The 12,111-nt window shown below is 44.4% G+C and overlaps 1 pseudogene; it reads right to left on the bottom strand.

Moving 5' to 3' along the window:
• Nucleotides 1-5,539: 5,539 nt before the first annotated feature.
• On the bottom strand, nt 5,540-6,214 carry LOC129032587 (26S proteasome non-ATPase regulatory subunit 10-like; annotated as a pseudogene).
• Nucleotides 6,215-12,111: the final 5,897 nt, after the last annotated feature.

The raw sequence follows: 12,111 nt of genomic DNA, 5'->3' as shown, positions 1-12,111 counted from the left end.
TGTGCAGTGGCTCACACTTGTAGTCCAAACTTCTCAGGAGGCTGAGGTGGGTGTATAACTTGAGCCCAGGAGGCAGAGGCTGCAGTGAGCTGAGATCTGGGTGGATAACTTGAGTCCAGGAGATGGAGGCTGGAGTGAGCTGAGATCGCGCCACTGCACTTCAGCTTGGGTGACAGAGCAAGACCATGTCTCCAAAAAGAAAAAGAAAATCTACATTATCCTTTTAAGATCAGCTCAAAAACCTCCTCCTCCAGTATGAATAACCCTAGAAACAGAGTGGTTTCTTTCCTTTGGACTCCCATAGCCATTCTTTCTGCTGCTTTTATGATATGTTCTAGCATATTTAGTAATGTGTTTCATCTCTTCTACTAAATTGTATCCACCTTGAGGGGGTAGATTATGTTTTATTAATCTTTGTATCTCCCATAATATAAAGCCCAGTGCCTTGGTGCTTGTATTAGTTTTCTGCTGCTGCTGTAACTAAAACTGCTAAGTTAGTGACTTAAAAACAACACAAATTTAGTATTTTCTTTTTGAGATGGAGTTTCACTCTGTTGCCCAGGCTGGAGTGCAGTGGCGTGATCTCAGCTCACTGCAACCTCTGCCTCCCCGGTTCAAGTGATTCTTCTGCCTCAGCCTCCCAAGTAGCTGGGATTACAGGTGCCCGCCACCACAGCCGACTAATTTTTGTATTTTTAGTAGAGACGGGGTTTCACCATGTTGGTCAGGCTGGTCTCAAACTCCTGACCTCAGGTGATCCACCCGCCTCAGCCTCCCAAAGTGCTGGGATTATAGGCATGAGTCAATGCGCCCAGGCGCAAATTTAGTATCTTACAGCTTTGGAGGTTAAAAATCTGAAATGGTCTCCTTGAAGTCTGGATATTTAGTTAAAGAAACAAAAAACAAAAAGCAAAAAACACAAAAATCTGAAATGGGTCTCACAGGGTTAAAATCAAGCAGTAGGCAGAGATGTGTTCCTTCTGGAGGCTCCAGGGCAGGCCTTTTTCATTATCTAGAGACTGCCTACATTCCTTGGCTCATAGCCACATCACTCTGACCTCTGCTTTCATCATTGTCACACCTTCTTTGACTCTGACCCTCCTGCCTCCCTCTTTTTTTTTTTTTTTTTTTTTTTTGAGACAGAATCTTGCTCTGTTGCCCAGGCTGGAGTGCAGTGGTGCGATCTCAGCTCACTGCAAGCTCTGCCTCCCGGGTTCACGCCATTCTCCTGCCTCAGCCTCACAAGTAGCCAGGACTACAGGCACCCGCCACAACTCCTGGCTAATTTTTTGTATTTTTAGTAGAGACAGGGTTTCTCCGTGTTAGCCAGACTGCTCTCAATCTCCTGACCTCATCATCCTCTTGCCTCGGCCTCCCAATGTCCTGCCTCCCCCTCTTATAAGGACTTTGTGATTCCACTGGACCCACCTGAATAATCCAAGATAATCTCTCCATCTCAAGATTTTTTTTTTTTTGAGACAGGGTCTCACTCTCTACCCAGGCTGGAGTGCACTGGCACCGTCTTGGCTCACTGCAACCTCTGCATTCTGGGCTCAAGTGATCCTCCTGCCTCAGCCCCACAAGTAGCTGGGAGTACAGGCACAAGCCACCATGCCTGGCTAATTTTTGTACTTTTAGTAGAGATGGGGTTTCACCATGTTGGCCAGGCTGGTCTCAAACTCCTGACCTCAAGCAATCCACCTACCTCAGACTCCCAAAGTGCTGGGATTACAGGTGTGAGCCACCATGCCCAGTCTTTTTTTTTTTTTTTTTTTTTTTGAGACAGGGTCTTGCTCTGTCGCCCAGGCTGGAGTGCAGTGGCATTATCTCCACTCACTGCAACCTCTGCCTCCTACTACATTAAGGAACCAAGCTCAGAGTGACAGAATAGTTCCTCCTATTTACTCCCACATTCGTTGTTTTGTGTTGTTACTTCTGCTGATATTATTTGTAGACTTTGTATGGTGTTTGCCCAAATTCAAAGCTGAGCCTACATCATGGGTTGGTAAGGGTGCCCTTTAAATGTAGTCCCTGCATCTAAGGCTGAGGCGCAGTCAACTCAGAAGCAAAGCAGCAGTTTACAGACCTTATTTTTTTGGTATAAATCCAGTCATTCTTCAGTTATTCAGGCTTCATAATTTTTGCTATACCTGAGTACTCTTTGACATATTTACCTAATTTTTCTTTTTCTTTCTTTTTTTTTTTTTTTAAGAGATGAGGTCTTGCTCTGTTACCCAGGCTGGTCTCAAACTCCTGGCCTCAAGCAATCCTCCCAGTTCAGCCTCCCAAAGTGCTGGGATGCCTAGTTTTTCTTAACAAATTTTTGTAACTATAGGTTACAATTTGCATTTACTTAGCTTCAGTGAAATCACAGGTTAAATTTGTTATATTTTTTCCAATGCTGATTAAAATAATCACATAACTACCAAAATAAATACTCCATCTGAAATCTTCTGACTGTTTGGGATATGCTGGTACTGACAGATTGTAGCCTACTGGAATCTGTAGCCATTAGCCGAATCATGGCAGAGGCAAATGTAGTTTTTTTTTTTTTTTTTTTGAGACAGAGCCTAGCTCTGTCTCCTAGGCTGGAGTGCAATGGCACGATCTCGGCTCACTGCAGCCTCCACCTCCTGGGTTCAAGCAATTCTTCTGTCTCAGCCTCCCAAGTAGCTGAGATTACAGGCACCCACCACCATGCCCGGCTAATTTTTTGTATTTTTAATAGAGACAGAGTTTCGCCATGTTAGCCAGGCTGATCTCAAATTCCCGACCTCAGGTGATCTGCCTGCCTCGGCCTCCCAAAGTGTTGGGATTACAGGCGTGAGCCACCTCACCCAGCTAGATCTTGTTTTCGGTGTAAAATTCTAAATAGTGGGACTGCTGAAGTCTATGACTAGCCACATAAGTATTTTCAGTTGTTGCTGGTGAAGATTTTTTTTGATTAACCACTAGGATTTGGGGGAAAAAATGTCTCCTAGAACCACCACTATGCCACTTTCCTGTCTGTCCCCACTGAAACATTTGAAGTGATGCATAAGTCGCTGGTACTTTCTGATACTATCTCCTAGAAGGTCTTTGAGTCTTCCCTTAAGAGAGAAAAGAGTCAAGGGGTAGTGCCCTTTCATTTTTATTTTCCTTTAAAATTTTGGGCTTAGCCTTGATCTAAATGAAAGAAACTATAAATTACAATATCATTTAATATGCTTTGTAAGAAAGCTATTATATCAAGTACTTCAAATTTTCAAAGTATTCACCATTACTTTGTTATCCTCCACTGCACTCCAGCCTGGGTGACAGAGTGAGACCCTGTCTCAAAAAATAAAATACAATAAAACAGAATAAAATAAATAAAAGGAAGGGGTGAGGAATATGTACAGTCTGGTGACATCAGGATTAAAGGAAATGGATTGGTGAAGAAAAACTTCATTATAACTTATCAGGCTTGTGATTTTTTTTCTTTCAACATCTTATTTTTTAGTTTCCGAAATACAAATCAAAATACATTTTTGTTACATATCATTTTAACAAGCTTAACATTCTTTTCAACACAAGATGACTCAATATAGGTATTTTAAAACTTCTTTTTAAAAAAGCCATATATTTTATTTTAGAGTAAACAGCTCATCAAAAAAAATACATGGGTACATGGGCTATTGTTGTTTATTATTTTAGAGCACACCCTCCAACTTAAAATTTGGTCCACTAAAATATGTAAATGTCCATCTGGGCACGGTGGCTCACGCCTGTAATCCCAGCACTTTGGGAGACCAAGGCAGGTGGATCACCTGAAGTCAGGAGTTCAAGACCAGCATGGCCAACATGGTGAAACCCCGTCTTTACTAAAAATACAAAAAAAAATTAGCCAGGTGTGGTGGCACACGCCTGTAGTCCCAGCTGCCCAGGAGGCTGAGGCAGGAGAATCACTTGAACCCGGGAGGCAGAGGTTGCAGTGAGCTGAGATCATGCCATTGCATTCCAGCCTGGGTGACAACAGTGAAACACCATCTCAAAAAAAAAAAAAAAAAAAAATGTTCCTCCTATCACAAAAATAAATTAAATCTCATGGCTGAACAAAACAGAAATGTGGCTGGGCATGGTGGCTCACATCTGTAATTCCAGCACTTTGGGAGGCTGAGGCTGGCAGATCACCAGGTCAGGAGTTCAAGACCAGCCTGACCAACGTGGTGAAAAATCGTCTCTACTAAAAATACAAAAATTAGCCAGACGTGGTGGCATGCGCCTATAATTCCAGCTACTCAGGAAGCTGAGCAAGATAATTGCTTGAACCCGGGAGGCAGAGGTTGCAGTGAGCTGAGATTGCGTCACTGCACTCCTGCCTGGGTGACAGAGCGAGACTCCGTCTCAAAAAAAAAAAAAAACAACCAAACAACAACAACAACAACAATTTTTAGGCCGGGCACAGTGGCTCACGCCTGTAATCCCAGCACTTTGGGAGGCCAAGGGGGGGCGGATCACCTGAGGTCAGGAGTTTGAGACCAGCCTGACCAATGTGATGAAACCCCGTCTCTACTAAAAATACAAAAATTAGCCAGGCGTGGTGGCATGCATCTGTAATCCCAGCTACTCAGGAGGCTGAGACAGGAGAATTGCTTGAACCCGGGAGGCAGAGGTTGCAGTGGGCTGAGATTGTGCCATCGCACTCTAGCCTGGGCAACAAAAGTGAAAATCCATCTCAAAAACAAAACAAAACAAAAGAAAACAAAACCAAACCAAAACAACCAACCAACAACAACAAAAAAAACCCAGAAATGTTGGCATAGGCCTGAGGAAGCTTGAAAAACAAGTTAGGATGTTTTAACTATATGAAAGCACATTACAGAATCCACATAGAAACATCTGGCAGAACAACTGGCTTATTTCTATTGGAGCGGTTCTGTTTCAGAAAGGGATATAAGGTACATGGGAGGGTGCTGAAAACTCACAACAGCTACAGAATTAGTTATTCAAAATTAACCAGAATTCAATATACAAGAATATATGACAGCAGTAGAACAATCTCAACAGTTATTTGATGCCTGGAAAGCAAAGCTGTAAGCTTAGAACAAGTAACTCAGCAGGAACAATGGTCAACATGTTTATACGACTTTGAAGGTGAGAAAAATTTATCATTCATAGATGATGTCTTGTGCACAAATACATTAGTTTCCAGGACACTGGGAACAACAACACAACATACAAAGTAAGAATAGGGCCGGGCATGGTGGCTCATGCCTGTAATCCCAGCACTTTCGGAGGCCGAGGTGGCCGGATCACTTGAGGTCAGGAGTTCGAGACCAGCCTGGCCAAGATGGTGAAAGCCCGCCTCTACTGAAAATACAAAAAGTAGCCGGGCATGGTGGCACATGCCTGTAATCCCAGCTACTCGGAGGGCTGAGGCAGGAGAATTGCTTGAACCCAGGAGGCAGAGGTTGCAGTGAGCCAAGATTGCGCCATTGTACTCCAGCCTGGGTGACAGAGCGAGACTCAGTCTCAAAAAAAAAAAAAAAAAAAAAAGGTAAGAGTAAATCCAAGCTGTTTAACCTTTCACCATTCTCTTCAGTATTAAACCCAGGCCACCTCTGGCCATTTGCAGGTGTGTCTTTTCTTCTTTATTCTCAATGTAAATCCTTGCTCCTTGGGACACTTGCTCCTTCTTCCACTCTCTCCTCATCACAGGCTAAGTGTAGAGGAGTGTTACCCTCAGTGTCTTGGATGTTCGTGGATGTTCTGTAGTACAGAAGTATAGGAATCATCTTCAAGTGACCTTTGGCTGCTGCCCGGTGCATTGCCATAGCCTCACAATGGTCCTCAGCATGTGGATCAGCCCTGCCTTCTAGTAACATGACAGCAATCTCATGTCTGTTTTTGGAAACTGTATAATGTAGGGGAGTACAGCCATTTTGACTGACAGCATTTATTTGAGCACATTTTACCAGAAGGGCTTTTACAATCTCATCCCGCCCAGCGGAAGCTGCAGTAGGAAGAGGAGACCAACCTGCATTGCCTTTATCACTCACTGGCACTCCAAGTTGCAGCAAAAATTCAACAATTTCTGCATGTCTGGCTGAGCATGCCCAGTGCAATGCAGTTCTGCTGTTCTAGTCAGTTCTACTAGACAGGAATTTATCGGCCAGAATACTCTCCTTCAACTCTTCCAGCTTCCTCTGTAGGCCAGGTTGCAGACCATTAGGTTAGACACACACCCCTCCATTTTGCTTTCCCAGGAACTTGTGATATTATTTTATATGTGTGTGTGTGTGTGTGTGTTTTATTTATTTATTTATTTATTTATTTATTTATTTATTTATTTATTTTTTAGAGATGAGGGCTCACTATGTTACCCAGGCTGGTCTAGAACTCCTGAGCTCAAGTGATCCTCCCACTTCAGCCTCCCAAAGTGCTATAGGATTATAGTCGTGAGCCACAGCACCTGGCCAATATATGTGTTTTCATCCGTGGTTCGTGACTCATAACTCCCATAGCCCATGTCACAGTAAACAGAATCTCTCTCTTTGACCTTCTCTTGCCCTTCTTTCACCTGCCTGACGCAGGATTCTAATCTAATTGTGACTCATAAAACTCTCCACTCCAGAGGAAGTTCTGCCTCATTACCTGGAGGTAAGAATGCTGCACTGAAGAGCCAAGAAGAATCTGAACAGACAGGACTAGCTGGGTTTAGATCATTCCCTTTTTGTCCAGTCACATTTCAACATGGTTGTCCATGCTTCAGTCATGCCTATCCAAGAAGTCTTCATAAAAGGCCCAAGAGGACAGGGTTCAGGAAGTTTTGGAGACCTGAACACATGGAGGCCGACAGGAAGGTGAATAAGAACTCATTCAACAGCCAGGCGCGGTGGCTCATGCCTGTAATCCCAGCACTTTCGGAGGCCCAGGCGGGTGGATCCCCTGAGGTGGGGGTTCGAGACCAGCCTGACCAACATGGAGAAACCCCCTCTCTGCTAAAAATACAAAATTAGCTGGGCATGGTGGCAGGCGCCTGTAATCCCAGCTACTCAGGAGACTGAGGCAGGAGAATCGCTTGAACCTGGGAGGCGGAGGTTGCAGTGAGCCGAGATTGTGCCATTGCACTCCATCCTGGACAACAAGAGCAAAACTCCATCTCAAAAAAAAAAAAAAAAAGAACTCATTCAACCAACTCCTCGGGCACAGAAGTTCCTGGGCTCGGGACCCTTCCAGACCTCTCACTATGTATCTATGTACCTCTCTCTCTCTCTCTTCATCTGTTTATTCATACTTTTAAAAATATCCTTTATAATAAGCCAGTAAACGTAAATGTTTCCTTGAGTTGTGTGAGCCACTTTAGCAAATTAATCAGACCCAAAGAGGAGTTTGTGGGAACCCCAACCTGAAGCCTGTTGGTCAGAAGTTCCCAAGGCATAGACTTGTGAATGGTGAGAAGGGGCGGGGCAGACTTGCAGGACTGAGCCCTCGAGCTGTGGTTTCTGAGGCTATCCAGGAAGATAACGTCAGAATTGAATTAAACTGGAAGACACTCAGCTGGTGTCCTCTGCTTGGTGTGTGGGGGGACATCTCCACATGTCTGGTGACAGAAGTCTTTTGTGTTGATTGTTGTAGTGAGACATTAGAGAAAAAAAAGTTTTTTTTTTTTTTTTTTTTTTTTGCTTGTTTGTTTTCTAACACAAGGCTCTGTCTCTCATTATATATAATAAGAAATACCGAAACTTTTACTGAGACGTTCCCTCTGCCCTCCGGACTTAAGTGATCCTCCCACATCAGCCTCCCAAGTAGTTGGGATTACAGGCACACGCCACCATGCCCGGTCTTTTTTTTTTTTTTTTTTTTTTTGAAGACAGGGTCTCACTCTGTGGCCGAGGCTGGAGTGCAGTGGCATGATCGTGGCTCACTGTAGCCTCAACCTCCTGGGCTCAAGCCATCCTCCTGCCTCAGCACCCCTGCCCTCAACCCCAAGTAGCTGGGACTACAGGTGCGCACTTCCACACCCAGCTAATTTTGGTATTTTGTCTAGAGACAGGGTTTTGCCACGTTGTCCAGGCTGGTCTCAAACTCCTGGTCTCAAGCTGCCTGGCCCAGAGTGCTTCTAATATGAACACAGCTCAAAACTTGGTTTTGGGACAAGGTGGTGCTGTGATAAACTCAGTTGGCAAACTCCCTGCAGAAAGCAAAGGAGATGCTCCCTGGCTGAACTCCCTCATTCCAGAATGAGTAAAAGGCAAAAGATCCTTTGGAGTTCTTCAACAGGAACTTCATCATTTTCCTGCCTTCTCGAATTTTGAATTAACTGTTGAATCTGTTAGACTCACTGAAGTAGATATGGAAAGGAAAATCTATTGAAAGTGAACTAAGTATGGCCGGGCACGGTGGCTCACACCTGTAATCCCAGCACTTTGGGAGGCCGAGGTGGGCGGATCACCTGAGGTAAGGAGTTCAAGACCAGCCTGACCAACATGGAGAAACACTGTCTCTACCAAAAATACAAAAAATTAGCCGGGCATGGTGGTGCATGCCTGTAATCCCAGCTACTCAGGAGGCTGAGGCAGAAGAATCGCTTAAACCCAGGAGGCGGAGGTTGTGGTGAGCCAAGATCGCTCCATTGCACTCCAGCCTGGGCAACAAGAGTGGAACCCCGTCTCAAAAAAATAAAAAAAAATAAAGTGAACTAAGTAGGCCAGGAGTGGTGGCTCACGCCTATAATCCCAGCACTTTGGGAGTCTGAGGCTGGTGGATCACTGGAGGCCAGGAGTTCAAGACCAGCCTGGCCAACATAGCGAAACCCTGGCTCTACTAAAAATACAAAAAAGTTAGCCAGGTGTGGTGGCAAGCGCTTGTAATCCTAGCTACTCTGGAGGCTGAGGTACAAGAATTGCTTGAATCCGGGAGCTGGAGGTTGCAGTGAACTGAGATCACAGCATTGCACTCCAGCTTGGGCAACAGAGTGAAACCCTGTTTCAAAAAAAAAGAAAGTGAACCTAGTGATGTTCCAAGTTTCAAAGGCAGAGTCAGGGCATGCATTTCTATAAGTATATGGGAATTTAGATTAATCAGATCTAAGTCAGTCTGATAAAATAGAGGTATGCAATCTCTATCTGATCTCTCAGTTGTGTTTGTAGACAGTGAGGAATCATTAGGAATGGATGTTCAACAGGGTACACGCTGAGGCATAATTACTAAATATGCCTGCAGGGCACCTATTTTCCAACTTTGGCTGTTTTCCTTGCAGTGCCCTTGGTTCTTATAGGGCCTGGAAGGGGTTGGATTGTATGAAGATTAAAGGATTTATTCAAGATAGTTGCTTAAGTGCTCTGCTGGAGCGAACTGAGATGTGAGTTCCCCAGGGCAATCCTGTCGGCTAATTAGTGTGAATTGAGGTTTCAGGGCTTCCCAGGGAACTCTGAATAGTGTGTGGATCTAGGTGGATTTTGAGGCTCTCAGGGGCTCCCATGGCCCTACCTGGGCTTCTCCTTGCCCTCCTCTTCAAACGGGATTTCGTCTCTATGGATTACAGTCTTGATTTTTGGTTAAAATCGGAAGATTGCTCTTTAGCTTCTACTCTCTCCTGAAAGCTCACTAAAGTACAGTAAAAAGTGTTATTAAAAAAGACTTAAAGGCTGGGCGCGGTGGCTTACATCTGTAATCCTGGCACTTTGGGAGGCTGAGGCAGGCGGATGCCTTGAGCCCAGGAGTTTGGAACTAGCCTAGGCAACATGACGAAACCCTGCCTTTACAAAAAAATACAAAAAATGAGTTGGGTGTGGTATTGCAAGTGGGAAGATCACCTGAGCTGGGAGAGGTGGAGGCTGCTGTCAGTCAAGATCATGCCACTGCTCTCCAGCCTGGATGACAGAGAAAAACCCTGTCTCAAAAAAAAAAAAAAAAAAAAGTACTTAAACACTAAAGAAAATTGGAAAAGAGACAACAGCCCACAAAGCTGCTTAAATTGGAAAGCAAATGGGAAAACGATGACGAAATTAGCAGATGGGAGAAAGCTTAGTCCTAAAAGGGAAGTGAGGTAAGCTGATAAGCAAACTCATCTAAGCTGCGGAAAGACCCAAAGACAAGGAACTGGCGGCACCATGTGCCTTTGGACACGGGGACGTGAGAGTAAAACATGGACGCTGGTTGAAAATCTGTTGAAAACGCAGTGGAACTTCAGGAATTTCTTCCCCTGCCACAGGTAATTAGGCAGCTTTCCCTCCTCCACTCTGGCTAGAGGTTTATCCTCCGGGAATAGTGAATAAAAAGACCTCTGGATCGAGGGCCCTCGTGAAGGTACACCTGACATTTGGTGATCATGTAGAGAAATGTTTTCTTCCGTGTCATACTGTTAGACTTGGGAAGGGCCATGTGTGCACTCGAAATCCTACCTAGTATCCCATAAAGAGGTTTTTGCTATGCCATAGTGATTTACTTTTCTGTTCTGTTTGCTACTATTGTTGACACCAAACTGAGAATTTTGTTTGGGTCATATTAAGCCTGACATTCAAACGGGGATGTTGAGTGGGAGTTATATAAAGTTGTATATATAAGCCTGCAACAGGGGTCGGGCATTAGAAATCAGGTTGGAAGATCTCAATATGGGAGTCATTGACATATATATGGCACTGAAAATCACTTGACTGGATGGCATCACCTAGAGAATGAGCATAGAGTTATGAGACTAGATAGAGGACTAAGTTCAGAAATATTCAACATTTATTTTTATTTAATTTTTTTGAGATGGAGTTTCACTCTTGTTGCCCAGGCTGGAGTGCAATGGCAAGGTCTTGGCTCACTGCAACCTCCACCTCCCGAGTTCAAGCAATTCTCTTGCTTCAGCCTCCCGAGTAGCTGAGATTACAGGTGCCCATGACCAGGCCCGGCTAATTTTTGTGTTTTTAGTAGAGATGGGGTTTCACCATGTTGGCCAGGCTGGTCTCAAACTCCTGACCTCAGGTGATCCACCCATCTCGGCCTCCCAAAGTGCAGGGATTACAGGCATGAGCCACCGTGCCCAGCCATATTCAACATTTAAAGGTCAGCAAAGGAGTAGGAGAAGACTGAGGAGAGGTAGGAAAAAGAAGAGAGTGCGACAAACCAAGAGAATATGGAGTTTCAAGGGGGATTTCTTGAAGGTTTAAATGCTGATGAAAGCTTAATATGACTACTAAGAAATGACCACTGGATTTGCAAAATGGAGGCTATTGGTAATGTTGACTAGAACAAATTCAGTGGGGATGAAAGCTTGATTAGTGCGGGTTAAAGAGAAAATGTGGAATTAAGGCTATGTGTAGTGAATTCATATGACCTGATAACGTTCACAAATACTAGATAAATTATGACACAATTTTTCTTTTTCAGAGACAGGGTCTCGGCCTGTTGCCCAGGTTGGAGTGCAGTGGTGCAATCGTAGCTCACCACAGCCTCAAACTCTTGGGCTCAAGCTATAGTTTCACCTTAGTCTCCTGAGTAGCTGGGAACACAGGCGTGTGCCATCACGACTGGCTAATTTTTTAAGAAATGGGGATCTTGCTATATTGCCTAGGCTGGTCTTGAATTCCTCCTCTCAAGCAATCCTCCTGTCTCAGCCTCCTGAGTCGCTGGGATTACAGATGTGAGCCACTGAACATGGTGAACACAAATTATTCTAAATTCATAGCTGAGCTTGCAAGCGAAAAGGACTATCTGCAGATATATCAAATGAGGAGGAAAGTGAAGACCAGTAAGGATATAAGCTGACTCTGACTACTATAAGCCAAAAGGTATCTGAGACAGGTCTCAATCAATTTAGAAAGTTTATTTTGCCAAGGTTAAGGATGTACCCGTGACACAGCCTCAGGACGTCCTGATAACAGGTGCCCCAAGGTGGCTGGGGCACAGTTTGGCTTTATACATTTTAGGGAGGCATGAGACATGTCAGATGTACATTGTAAGATGTACATTGGTTCAGTCCGGAAAGGTGGGACAACTCGAAGCAGGGAGGAGGTTTTCAGGTCATAGGTAGATAAGAGACAAATGGTTTCTTTTGAGTTTCTGAGTAGCCTTTCACTGAATGCACAATTTACAGGAATCGTCACTTATGTCTTAGTCTGGCTTAGTGATACAGCAGGGCATAGGAAGCAATCCGATATG

The sequence above is a fragment of the Pongo pygmaeus genome, chromosome 2 (assembly GCF_028885625.2).
Source record: "Pongo pygmaeus isolate AG05252 chromosome 2, NHGRI_mPonPyg2-v2.0_pri, whole genome shotgun sequence".
Lineage (NCBI taxonomy): Eukaryota > Metazoa > Chordata > Mammalia > Primates > Hominidae > Pongo > Pongo pygmaeus.
Note: the sequence above shows the minus strand (reverse complement) of the source record. Positions and strands in the feature narration are given on the sequence as shown.